Source organism: Talpa occidentalis, unplaced genomic scaffold (assembly GCF_014898055.3).
Source record: "Talpa occidentalis isolate TD23 unplaced genomic scaffold, MPIMG_talOcc4v2.1 talOcc4.17, whole genome shotgun sequence".
Lineage (NCBI taxonomy): Eukaryota > Metazoa > Chordata > Mammalia > Eulipotyphla > Talpidae > Talpa > Talpa occidentalis.
In genome coordinates this window covers 54,565,391-54,578,329 of record NW_023601754.1, presented here as the reverse complement: position 1 = coordinate 54,578,329, position 12,939 = coordinate 54,565,391, and the positions used below count along the sequence as shown (strand labels likewise).

The 12,939-nt window shown below is 47.1% G+C and overlaps 1 protein-coding gene across 3 annotated transcripts in view; it reads right to left on the bottom strand.

Annotated features, from left to right (window-relative positions):
* Window positions 1-12,939, bottom strand: part of PC (pyruvate carboxylase) — a 73,883-nt gene that overhangs the window by 56,063 nt on the left and 4,881 nt on the right. The gene's annotated exons all lie outside the window — the stretch shown is intronic.

Below are 12,939 nucleotides of genomic sequence, written 5' to 3'. Positions count from 1 at the left end.
AAACTGATAGAAATTCAAAGTGGAAAGTTACAACTTTAGGAGGTTAAGTGTAATCCCTTGGTCACCATATAGAAAATAGCTGCAGCATATATATTTGTGAAAATAAATGAGAATGGAGTTAAAAAAATTTTCCCTATAAAAAGTCAATTAAACACCAAAGAAAACAGTAATGCGGGCAATAAAGGACAATAAAAGGTAAAGAGGCATATAGGAAACAGCACAGTGTCAGAAGGAAGCCACCAGTAAGTACTTTAAATGGAAATAGATGAAACTCTCCAATCAAAAGACAGAGATTGGCAGAATGGATAATAATACATGACAGAACAATATGTCGTTGACAAGAGACTGACTTGCGTCCCAATACAAAACCAGGCTAAAAGTGACAGGGTGGAAAAGGATATTCTAAGCAAATAATAACCACAAGAGAGTGCGAGTGGCTGTATTAACGTCAGACTTTAATTCAAAAAATACTACAAGAGACAAAGGATACCACATATTAAGAAAGCAAGAAAATAGAATATTGCCACACCTAATGACAGACCATCAAAGTATATGAAGCAAAAAAACTGGCAATTTTGAAGAAAGAAATAGGCAGTTTTGCAATGATAGAAACTTCAATACCCTGCTCACAATGATGGACAGAACAACCAGACACAAGAAAAGAAATACAAGACTTCACAATGCAATAAACCAACTAGATCTAGGACATATACAGAACACGCCCCCCAAGGACAGAACACACTTGCTTCTCCGGTATACATAGGGCATTTTCCAGTCTGATGTTAAGTGTCATATTAAGTCTCAACAGATTTTAGAGGAATGATATCCTATAAAGTATCTTCGCTGACAACAGGTGAAGTTAGAAATCAATAACAAGGAAAACTGGAAAAATGTGCAAATTAAACAGCACATGTTTGACAGACCAATGGATCAAAGAACAAATCACAGGGGAAATAAGAAAACATGCAGAGGAAATGAGAACAAAACAACACAGTAAGACTTGTAGGACACAGTGAAGGTATGCTAAGGAGAACTTCATAGCTATAAATAAATGTACTTTAAAAAACAAGAAAAGCCAATAACCTAACTTTACAACTTAAGGAACTGGAAAAAGAACAAACTGTAAACTCAGAGCTGGCAAAAGGAAGAGAAAGATAAAGATCAGAGAAAATGAAATAGAGAATATAAAAACAATATAGAAAAATCAATGAAACCAAAAGTTGTTTCTTCAAAAAGATCAACAATATTGACATACCTCCAGCTAGTTGGATTAAGAGAAAAAGACTCAAATTATTAAAATCAGAAATTAAAGCAGGAATGTTACTACCAGTTCTACAGAAACATAGACATAAAGACCTATGGAACAGAATACAGAGCCCAGAAACAAATTGTTGCGTATTTGATCAAACGGATCTTGAAGACTATTCAATAGGGAAAGAGCAGGTTTGTTTTTTTTTTCCCAACAAATGGTGCCAAGGATGAAGACGGGCCCTAACCTGACACAATGCTCAAAAATTAACACAAAAGTGGATCAAGGAGTTAAATATAAGACGAAAACAATAAAACTCTTAGAAGAAAACATAGAACAAAAGCTTCATGACATTGAACTTGGCAATAATTTGACTATGACACCAATGGCATAGATAACAAAAAATAGACAAGCTGGACTTCATGAAAAATTTTAAAAGTAGGCATCAAACAACATTATTCAGAGTAAAAAGGTGACCCACAGAATGGGAGAAAATATTAGCAAGCCATTTATTGGTAAGAAATTAATATCAAGAATATATAGATTCTGGGACTCCCTGGTGGCGGAAGGGGTTAAGTCTCAGCACTATGAAGCTATATGCAGCCATTGTAGCATGAGCTGGATCCCTGGCCAGGGAGGTGACCTACACGGCGCAGCAGATCTCTCCTGTCTCCCCACTGTTCCCCGCAGCAGTGTATTTCAGTGCATCTGACTGTTCTGCTCCCCACTCTGTCTCTGATGAGCCCTCTCACACACACCCCACTGCACCTCTGGCCTACACCCCATCTCTTGTATGCATAAATCTTTTTTTTAAAAAAAAAGAATACAGATTCCTAAAACTCAACAAGGGAGGCTCTGTGGCCATCACCTGTGGCCTTGATCATGTTAATTTAGAAAGCGCTTGGGAGCTTGGGCGCGGGGCACTGGTGCCTGTTTGTGGACCCCTGGAGCATGGTGTGGGTGTGTGAGTGTGCCCATCTGAGCCTAGAGTGGGATAAAAACGGTGGCATTGGCGGCAGTGAGAGGAGGATGAGCAACGTGATAACAGAAGAGGTGAGACCACGAGACGACGCGCGAGAGCGCAGATTTGTGGGGATCTGGGCGACTCAGTTGCCTGCCTGCCTCCCGGCACACCCTGCCTGGCCTGTGCCTGCCTCCTCACTGCCAGCCTCCCTTCCTGGGGTGCCTGTGCACCTGGCTCCCTGAGAGAGCATTAAAACCTGAAAAATCCACTGAGGGCTCCGGGACTCTCCTTCATCCATCTGCCTGAATCAATGCCCTGTGCAGTGTGGCGCAACAGCAGCCCCTCTCCAGGACTAGACTCAGCCATCGTCTCACAAGTTACGGCCATCACCGCAATGTGACCTCCAACTCGATGCGTTTCCCCTCTCTCAGCAGGTGCCACCTGTCTATTCTGCTGACCAAACACCTCAAAGTTCCAAAACATGAACCATGAAAATCAAGTAGTTGGGAGAAAAAGACACGAGATATGCGCTCACCCTGAGTGTGCTAGGGTGCCCACAGGCCTCCCTCACCGCCTACCCAACTCTCGACACCAACCCCTCAAACCCGATGCACACAGAAGCCTTGCTCGGGGTGAGTCCAAGCGCTGCAGCAGGTCCAGCCCTACCTACCCTGTCAGCCATAGAGGGTGTATTGGGGTGACCAGGCGCAGGGCAGCCAGCGGACCTTGCCAGCCTCCCGGCCCCTAGGGAATTTGCTCTTTCTCTGGGGTCTCTGGCACACTGTCTTGCAGGGTCCCCTGTTCTGTAGTCATGCTGCTTGCCCCCCTCATATCTGTTCTGTCTAAGTGACGCCGCCCTTATATCCAGCCCCAGGCTCAGGTGTGCATGTTCGCGCACACCCACACCACACTCTGGGCATCCACCATCAGGCCCGTGTGCCCCGTACCCAGACTCATAAGCGCTTTCCAAATTAACACCATCAAGGCCGCAGGCGTTAATGCTGGAAAAAGCCTGATCAACTCCTTTAACCTACAAAGGGCAAGTGCCCAGGACCCAGAAGGTGTTGCTGCGGTGGAGAGACTTCCCGAGCAGCCCGGCCCAATGTCAGGATCATGGAGTCACTTGGGCTCTTTCCACCTCCCGCCGCCAGCCTCTGCAGTTGCCACCAGTGGCTTTTCCTCCCAGGATTCATTGCCCACACGTGATAAAGCACTTAGGCGCGTGCGCACGGGGCACACCACCCATAATTGCAGACATCTGACCAAGCAGCCAGCGCACAGGGCACACATACCTATAAATATGGATGCCCAGGCCTGGGCGGCTCGGAGGCTCAGTCACCGCCTGCCTCCCGGCCTGCTGGTCTGCCTGTGTACCCAGACCCCTGCTCTCGCATGAAAGACCTGTCAGATTTACCTGAGGCTCGAAAACTTTTTTTACCATTTGCCCGAATGAACCATGAACCTGCCTGGTCTGGGATCGCTGCTGTAGGGCAAATGAAGTTATAATCCCGCCTCCTGCCACTAGCATGGATGTGCAGGGCTGAGGGCACAGGGCACAAGACAGAACACCAAGGAGAGGCCAGAGTAAGCACAAAGGTTCGCAGAGGTCTAGGAGGCCCAGTTGCCTGCCCAGCTTCCCTGCCTCGTGTGCCTGGTTCCCTGCTCTGCCATTAAAGGCCTGTAAAAATCCAAGTGCTCCAGGGCTCTCCTTTCAATCTGCCTGAATCAAGAGTGAACCTGCCCTGCGTGCTGGCGCTACAGCTGCACTCACGCAGCACCAGGCTAGGAATCTTGGGATTCTGCTGGCCTCTTCTCTCCCCTAGCCTGTTTTCTCCAGGTACCTTTTCAGGACTAACCACTCTGGCCTCGAGGTAATTCAATTTTCTCAGGAAATTCTGAGTTGGGCTTAATACCCTATCCCCAAAGATGATACCCACGCTGGTTCCCTATTACTGTTTCCGTTTTCCCCCTGACCTCGGTTTGGCTGGGTTTGGCTCCCTTCAGCTGCAGGAGTGGGGTTGCTTTTCCCACTCTGCATTTCACCATGAGGCAAATCCAGCTCTCCAAGTCCCCTCTCCACTTGGTGATTGTCCTTCTTTGGCACTGTGTAGTCACTGCTTCCCCGCCTCTGCCATGTGCTCCCTGGCCAGGGGCACAGCAGTGGTGCTGTCTGAACTGCAACAGCTGAGAGGCAGCCTCCCACCTTGACCCTGCATTCCAGGTCAGCCTGCCCTCTACTTCCAGAAGCTTTTCAAAATAGCATTCACCTGTGGATGATCACTGACTCAAGCATCTCAAAGGTTTCTCATTGTCTCAAAACTCAACCAACAGCTGGAAATTCACGGAACAAGTCTCTGGCCCTGCTGCTGCTCCAGGTCCTGTGGGTTCAGCAGCGAAGCAGCAGATGCAACTCTCTACGGCTGTGGGGAGTCCATTGTGTGTGCCACTGTCTGGGCACCCACCCCGACCCCACCCACACAGGGCCCCTAGGTCAAGGGTCTCCCAAGAAATCCTTCCTGAGCAGCCAACCCACTTGCAGCCCCTTGGGTTCGTGAGCGCTGCATCTTGAGTCCCCCGTAACTGTTTCCCCTGGAGCCATCACTGCAGCCTCTGTAGCGCTGTGTTCACCAGGTGCCTCTTATGGAAGTCCTTATTAACCACCCCCAGCAGCCCCGCGAGGAAGGCCACATTTCCCTGTTTTATAGAAGGGGTACCCCGGCTCAAAGAAGCCAGGCTCGAACTTGCCAGACTGACAGGTGGGCAAAGAGTTGCCTGCAGAGCCCTACTCTGGGCTGCGGCACTTCCCTGGTCATCTTCTGCACTCTCTCTCTCGCACCTAGCAGCTTTCCTGGCACAGAAACAGCGCCTGGGAGATGGCAGTTATGGCCGTTCTCTATTAACTAGCGACTACTTGGGCGGGCAGGCACTTCGCCCCAGCACACACAGTCCTCTTCCCAGCCCCAGGTGAGTGAGTGCGGGTCAGGTCCTCGCGCAACCTCGGCGCCCAGTGAAGAGCTGTGCCTGCTGCCCAGGCAGTCGATGCTTGAGGAAAGAGCTTCTTGGAACACCGCACAGTAATAACGTTTGCCCTGCTTAAACCACGCAGTCCATTGAGAAAAGTCAGGGTTGGATCATGGGGAGTTGCTTCTGCCAAATATTTAAACTGCCACTGAAGAATTTCAGAAAGGAAAAGGAATGATGTCCCGGGTTTTGCAACCAGCTGAAAGGGGATGGTCAAAAGCCAGGAAGGCGGAGGAGACCTTCAGGTCTGACCAGGAAGGCCTGGGTCACAGACCAGAGAGGCCACCCCATCCCCTACCCCAACTGGCCACAAGCCCGAGCGACAACAAGTGGCTCTTGTGAGGAAGAGGCAAATGCCAGGAGATCAGCTCAAGTAGGAAAGCCCTTCAGGCGGGTGTCTCCACCCTGTGAACAGTGGCAGGCGACAATACATCTAATCCCAGGCGACCTGGGGAGAGCTGGATCTTCCCTCAAGGCTTTGCTCTGCCTCTTACTGGCGGGGCTGGGTTGAGTCACTAAACCCTTCAGAATCTCTGCCTCATCATCCATAAACAGCATAACTAGCTGCGGTGAGAACTGTGGGTTGAGACTGTAAAACTGTCAAGTGCTCCCCACATCTATGGAGTGTTACCAGCAACAAAGCAACGGCACTCAGCAGCCAGGGGGTGCTGGGATGTGCTGGTTGACCCCGCATTTGTTGAAACCTTGATGGCTGATGGGCAGGGGAGAGGCTGCTGTTAGTTAGGTTACAGCAATTGTTCTATTATTTTCAGCTAAAGGATGAAAATTCACCTTTGGGGTGAAGGCTATTCTACTCTCCCCAAGCATTCATAAAATCTTGTGCAGTGTCTGTAAATCTGTTCAAGGGTATTCTGAGACATGCCTTCCCCTTTCTCTCTGCCCACTCCTCCTAGGACTCCCCTTACAGTGGTGTTGCTAGGCCTGGCCGATAGTCTGTCCACTTTCCTTTATTCTTTTTTCTTTCTGCCCCTCAGATTGGACACTCTGTTGACCTATCTTCAAGTCTGCTGGTTCGTTCTGCTTGTGCACCTCTGTTCAGTTCCTCTATCACTCTTTCATTTCAGTTCTACTTTTCAACTCCAGAATTTGTTTGGTTCTTTTTCTTTTTGTTTTTTTTTTAACATTTATTTATTTTTACAAGAACTGGGGTACAGGCCAGAGGCGCGAGAGGGTGAGAGGATTCACCAGAGACCGAGCGGGGAACAGAACAGGCAGACTGATGAAATACACTGCTGACGGGAGCAGCAGGCGAGACAGGAGAGGTCTGCTGCGCCATGTGGGTTTCTCCACGGGCGGCCGGGATTGAACCGGCGCTGCAGAGGCTGCGGACAGCTTCACGGCACGGCGCTTAACCGCCTGTGCCACCAGGGAGGCCCTGTTTGGTTCTTTTTAATATTTCTCTTGCTTACTGAATATCTCTACTTGGTGAGGCACTGTTCTCATGCTTTCCTTTACTTCTTTAAACATGTTTAAAAATAGATGATTTCAAATCTTTGTCCATTGAATCCAACACCTGAATTTCCTCAGGTCAGTTTCTACCGACTGTTTCTTTGCCCATATACATGCATACTGACTAGCTTCTTAGTATGCCTCATAGCTCTCTGTTGAAGACAAGATTCATTTTTCTTGAATAAATGTTCCTTGTACTGTTGCCAAGTCTTTGATTAATTTTCAAAGTTTTGGAAAAGGTTATTTTTTTTTAAAGATTTATTTATTGATTGATTGATTGATTGACTTATACATACATGCATACAAGCACTGGGTACAGTCAGAAGCACGGGAGGGTGAGAGGATTCACCAGAGCCAGAGCGGGGAGCAGAGCAGGCAGAAGGACCGAAGTACACTGCTGAGGGGAGCAGCGGGCGGCAGGAGACGTCTGCGCGCCATGCGGGACCCTCCTCCCGTGGCCAGGGAGCAGCCGGGGATCGAACCGGCACTGCAGAGGCTGCGGGCAGCTTCGCAACCCAGCACTCAACCGCTGCGCCACTGGGGAGGCCCTGAAAAAGCTTATTTTGACCATTTTTGTCAGTTTCCTCATGTCTTTCATGGAGGAGCATCTTTTAAGAAGACTTTGTTCCACCTTCCCCCAGGAAGCTACATCTCATATGGCATTTAGAAAAAGCTTTTTTCATCCCCCTTCTCCCAAACAATTTTTTCGAGAAAAAGTGGTAAAGGAAAGGACTCTGATACTTATATACCCTGCACCTGATATTAAGCCCCAATTACTGTTACACATTATATCCTTCTCTATTTTTTAAAACTAAGCTTATTTAAAATTAAAAGTCATAGCTGATTTTTTAAACATTCATTTCCAAATAACTAAAAACAAGATTGTTAGACATTCTGTTTTATAATGTACCTTTCTCATGTAAAAGCATCATGTTCTTTGGTAATAAATTTAGATTGACAGCATGTTTGGGGAAACTACTTTTTTTTTTAAGATTTATTTATTTATGCATACAAGAGCTGGGGTACAGGCCGGAGATGCGGGGAAAGGGGGGGGGAGCATTCGCCAGAGACAAAGTAGGGAGCAGAACAGGCAGACTGACTGAAACACACTGCTGAGGGGAGCAGCGGGGAGACAGGAGAGGTCGGCTTCGCCATGTGGGTTTCTCCCTGGCCGGCCGGGGATTGAACTCATGCTGCAGAGGCTGCGGATTGCTTCATAGTGCGTGCTTAACCCCTTGCGCCACCAGGGAGGCCCAGGAACATTTTTTTTTAACTTTACTTTCTTACATCATTGTTAATTTTTGGACAGTGTTTGATTTCTCCCCTCAGGCAAAGTCCTACAGTTCTCCCGCACCATCACCCCCATGACCCATCACCACAGTCCCTTGTACTCTTCCCTCCCGTTTGGCCCCTCTCCCCCTCTGCTGAGGTCTCAAGTCCATGGTTAGCTTGCGAGACCTGGACTATTTTTAAAGCTGCATCATGTGACAGGGAACAGGTTACATGCATAGTGATTTTTTTTTTTATGTACATTTTGGTGGTTTCCCATTTTCTCCTATAAACATGCTGATGTGAGCAGTGTGCATGTTGGTATACTTGGCCTGTTACACTGCGTTACATTTCTAGAATCAACACTGATATGTCATTGTGTGTGTGTGTGTGTGTGTGTGTGTGTGTGTGTATAAGTTGTAGGTCTAGTCTCTGGACCCCCTCCCATTTCAGGCACTGCCCTGTGGTGAAGTATGTTTTCCTCTCCCTTTGACCAGACTCTGTCACCCAGGGACATTCATATGCCCGTACCCTGTTTAACATCCAGTGCTTCTGCACTGAGTCAAAGATAAGGAAGTGACTGTGTTTAAAACTCCTGCAGAAGAGGAATCTAAAATGTCTTTTTCTTGTAACTTCATAGATCTTTACCCACATGGGGCCACATAAGCATTAGATCTCAGGGAGAGGCCATTAACTTTCAGCTCCTGCTCACCCTCCACAAGTTTCCTGCAGCCACACGCAATGCCCAGGACGGGAATGCAGTTCTATATCTGTTTTATCATCTAGGATCCAGCTCTCTAAGCGGAATTTGATGGCAGAGAGTGGCAGCTCTCCACTAGCGGTTAGGTGGAAGTCAAGGTGCTCACTATTTCAAGGGGGCAAACCAAAATCTAGGACAAGGAAGCCACAGGTTCCAGGTACAGAATTTCTTGGTACCAGACTCTTTTTCTCTTGATTTGAAAAGGTGTAAAATATGGGGGTAAATACCAGACCTGAACTCAGAAGACTGTTAGGTAACTGGCAGAAGACTATTAGGTAACTTGGCCAGACAAAGCCTTGAAAATACAGACTCTAAATTCCAAATTCCACCTATTTTTTGTCCACAGTAAGTAAGAAATGTAGCCTTAAATAGGTCACTTGTATCCAGTCATAGTGTAGCAGTGGGGGTGGAGAAGGGCAGGGTTCTATGAGAAGAGCAGGATGAACAATGTGATGCTTCATCTAAGGTCCAGGGGCTGAGAGACCATCTCCATTAGCAGGCAAACGGCAGGGGTCAGGGCTCTGCCTAGCAGTTGCTTTCAAAGGCCAAGAACTAGCTTCATCCAGAAGTCTGCTGAATTATAAAGAAATGTCATCAAGCCGAGAGAGAAACGCCAAAAGTTGCTTAGGAAAGCAATTTACTACAGTGGGAGATGATTTCCTTATTAGGTAAGCTCTTTAATCCCTGGAATATATAGCATCACATATAGATATGCCGAAGAATATGAAAACCAGAGTATTTATAAATGTGTATATATATTGCTTTCTGTACTTTAATACTCAGGGGATTTGGTCTGTTCAGAATAACAAGCCAAACTCAAGGTTCCAATTAAAACATGCAGCTGAGTAATTGGTAAAGACTTGCATTTTGAGAATTTTCCTACATTTAAAATCAGCATTGGCAGATGACAAATCAGCACATGAAAAGGCGCCCAATGTCACTAGTCAACAAGGAAACTCGAGGTGAAATGACAAAGAGATACATGGAAACGTCTTTGGGACAACTGAAATGATAGACCGACCCTGTCCAGTGGTGGAAAGGCTGTGCGGAGACCGGGACACTCCTACACTGCTGCTGGGAAGGCTGACTAAAATGGCACAGCCACTTTGGAAGACAGTTTGGCAGTTTAATGTAAATATAACCACCACATGATCTCTCCAGCCCTCCACTCCGATACATCTGCCCAAGAGAAGCGCGTGTCCACACCAAGATGTATACGCTAATGTTCACAGCAGTTTCATTTAGGGAAATTGAAAAAATCAATAATACATGAATGCCAAATGATGATTCCACATTATGGAATACTACTCAGTCATAAAGCGTCAACTGCAAATAGAAACAACAAAGACAAGTCTCAAAATAATTATGCTGAGTGAACAAAGCCACGGGAAGAATACATATTACATGATTCCACTTGTGTAAAATTCCAGAAAATGAAAACCTGAGTAAACAAAAGCAGTTCAGTGGGTATCATGGGGTGGCGGAGATGCAAAAGGGGGAAAAGGACACTTTGGGAAGCGATGACCGTGTTCACCACCTTCATTGTGGTTATGGTTTCATAAGTGTACACATAGGCCAAACCTTGTAGAGTCTAAATATGCGGAACTATACGTCAAAAACACTTAATTAAGCTGCTTTTAAAAATAAAGCACCATAGGAAAGTAAAAAAAAAAAAAAATTAAGAGTTTAAGTTATTAGATTTTTGAAGTATAGGAATGTCTGTTAATCAATTAGAAGCATTAAAATAAAGGAAGTTAAATATAAATACAATTTAAAATTTCACATAGGGCATCCCTGGTTAGGGGAGTTAAGTCTTAGAGCTATCACTGCTAAGGCCTGAGTCCGATCCCTAGCCAAGGAGTAACAGACCTCTCCTGTCTTGCCCGCTGTTCCCCTCAGCAGCGTATTTCAGTCGGTCTGCCTGTTCTGTTCCCCACTCTGTCTCCGGTGAATCCTCTCATCCTCCTGCACATCTGGCCTGTACCCCGGTTCTTGTATAAAAATAAATAAATCTTTAAAAAAAGGTTTGATCTTTCACATAAGATCAAGTATTAATCAAAAACCCCTTCAAAGTGATTATTAAAGTTTTAAGAGTCAAAATTTTTTCCCTGGGCCTCCCCGGTGGCGCGGCAGTTGAGCGCTGGGTTGCGAAGCTGCCCGCAGCCTCTGCGGCGCCGGTTCGAACCCTGGCTGCTCCCCGGCCACCGGAGGAGGGTCCCACATGGCGCGCAGACCTCTCCTGCCGCCCGCTGCTCCCCTCAGCAGTGTACTTCGGTCCTTCTGCCTGCTCTGCTCCCCGCTCTGGCTCTGGTGAATTCTCTCACCCTCCTGCGCTTCTGACTATACCCAGTGCTTGTATAAATAAATAAATAAATCTTTAAAAAAAATTTTTTTCCCTAAAATTATGAATAGAACAGAAAAATTTATAGGCTATGTAAAAGCTAAACTTAAAAACTAGCTCTCAAAAGGAAGGACGAGATAATTGGGGTTTGGAACTTTAACAAATTGAAAAACACTTTTTCAACCAAAGTAGCTTCTGAATCATTTTTGTATTACACAACAACCGAGGAGTAGGAGTAGGCATGGCACCAAATTCCTCACGCAGACATGCCCTCACCAGTGACCCAAACTCACCGAGTCACTTATTTCTCTGAACCTCAGTTTCCTCATCCATAGTGGAAGCTTTCCCAGAATAATACATTTATTGTTAATGGTTTAACACGAATGGATTTCATATTATATGATCTTATGTGACAATGAACCAGTATATCGGTTCATGAATGCACTCAGAAGCAGACGGTGATATACAATATAAGAGATTAACAGTAGTAGCTGCAGCCTTTCCAGGCCCTGGGCTGCCGGGTAACAGACATGTGAAAGGTGACACATGTAAGCATGACTCAGCAGAGCCAGATCACTGAATTTTCCTGAAGGCCTCAGTCAAGAATGGATGGTGGTCAGGAGAGGAGCTGCCACATGTGGAGTCTGGCCCCATTCCACACACAGCTGTCGGAAATGTCCTAAGATTGTATCCAGACCCTCCTCGGGGGTGGGGGGGAGGGTGTGACCAGAGGTTATGCCTCTGGTCTGCCTTATGCTTTTTTTGGCTAAGGCCTGAAAAGAAAAAGTCCACATGCACCTCCCTCCAGGATCACCAAGGAGACAGCTGAGGAGGAGGCCAGGACAGCAACCTCTTAGTTACGGCACCAGGCAAAACTCTGGGGAATCAGCAGGGACTTAGGGACAAAAGAGCCAAACAACCTTTAAGAAAGTCGATGACCTGGGAGAAGGAGGCCTTTGTTGCTGACACGTTTCCCTTCTACTGATAGTCTTTGGAGAAGACATGCAATAGAACACGGTACTCTTCAAAAAAATATCAGAATCTTGGATTCTGCTAATCAGCTCTCTCAATTTTTCAGCTCTGGTGTGGGGGCCTTCACCCAACCCCCACTTCTCCTAGCAGGGATGCAAACAAGAGAAATGACATTCACCTCTCGCTACCATGAAGAGGAGGCTGAGAGCCACAGAGAGAACAAGGCAGAGGAGACATGGAGTCCAGCAAAGGCCAGAGCCATTTCCACCCTGTTCCCATTAGCTTTCAGTGCTCCGATTTCTAAGCTGTCTCAGTCGCACAGGCGGAGAAGACCCCAGTCGGTACAAGACCTAGATGAGAGGACTCAGAGAAAACCTCAGGGATTTCCTGGGTCATGAAGGGTCACCTGAGAAAAATCCATGCACAGTGAGTGGAAACCCAAGAAAAATCCCTGTACAAAGACATCCCCACTCTGAACCCTGCACATGGGCTCTGGGGAAGTTGTCCCTCGGTCAAAAAGCCCCAGGGTACCTGCTGTGAAATGGGGTGGCAGTCAGCCTGCCTCAGGAGGAGGTAAGAAAACACCAGGGTCTGAAATGCAGGGGTAGCCTAGACAGGGAGGGCCAAGGACCAGCAGCAGGGACTAGGCCTGGACCCTGGTGAGCCCTGTCTGAGAAGGCCTTGGAATTAAAGCTGAGGAGATGGATGCAATCAAGGGCAATCTGTGTGAGGGGGCGACTGACAGGAGGAGGTTACACAGGCAAATGCTGCTAGCCCTATGCGAGCAGAAGAAGGGACAATTCCACCACCACCACGCTGACTCCCAGAGGCAGCATAATTCTCTGGAGGCACGTGTCAAGTGGTACCACCACTGACAGAGCCACCTCTGTGTC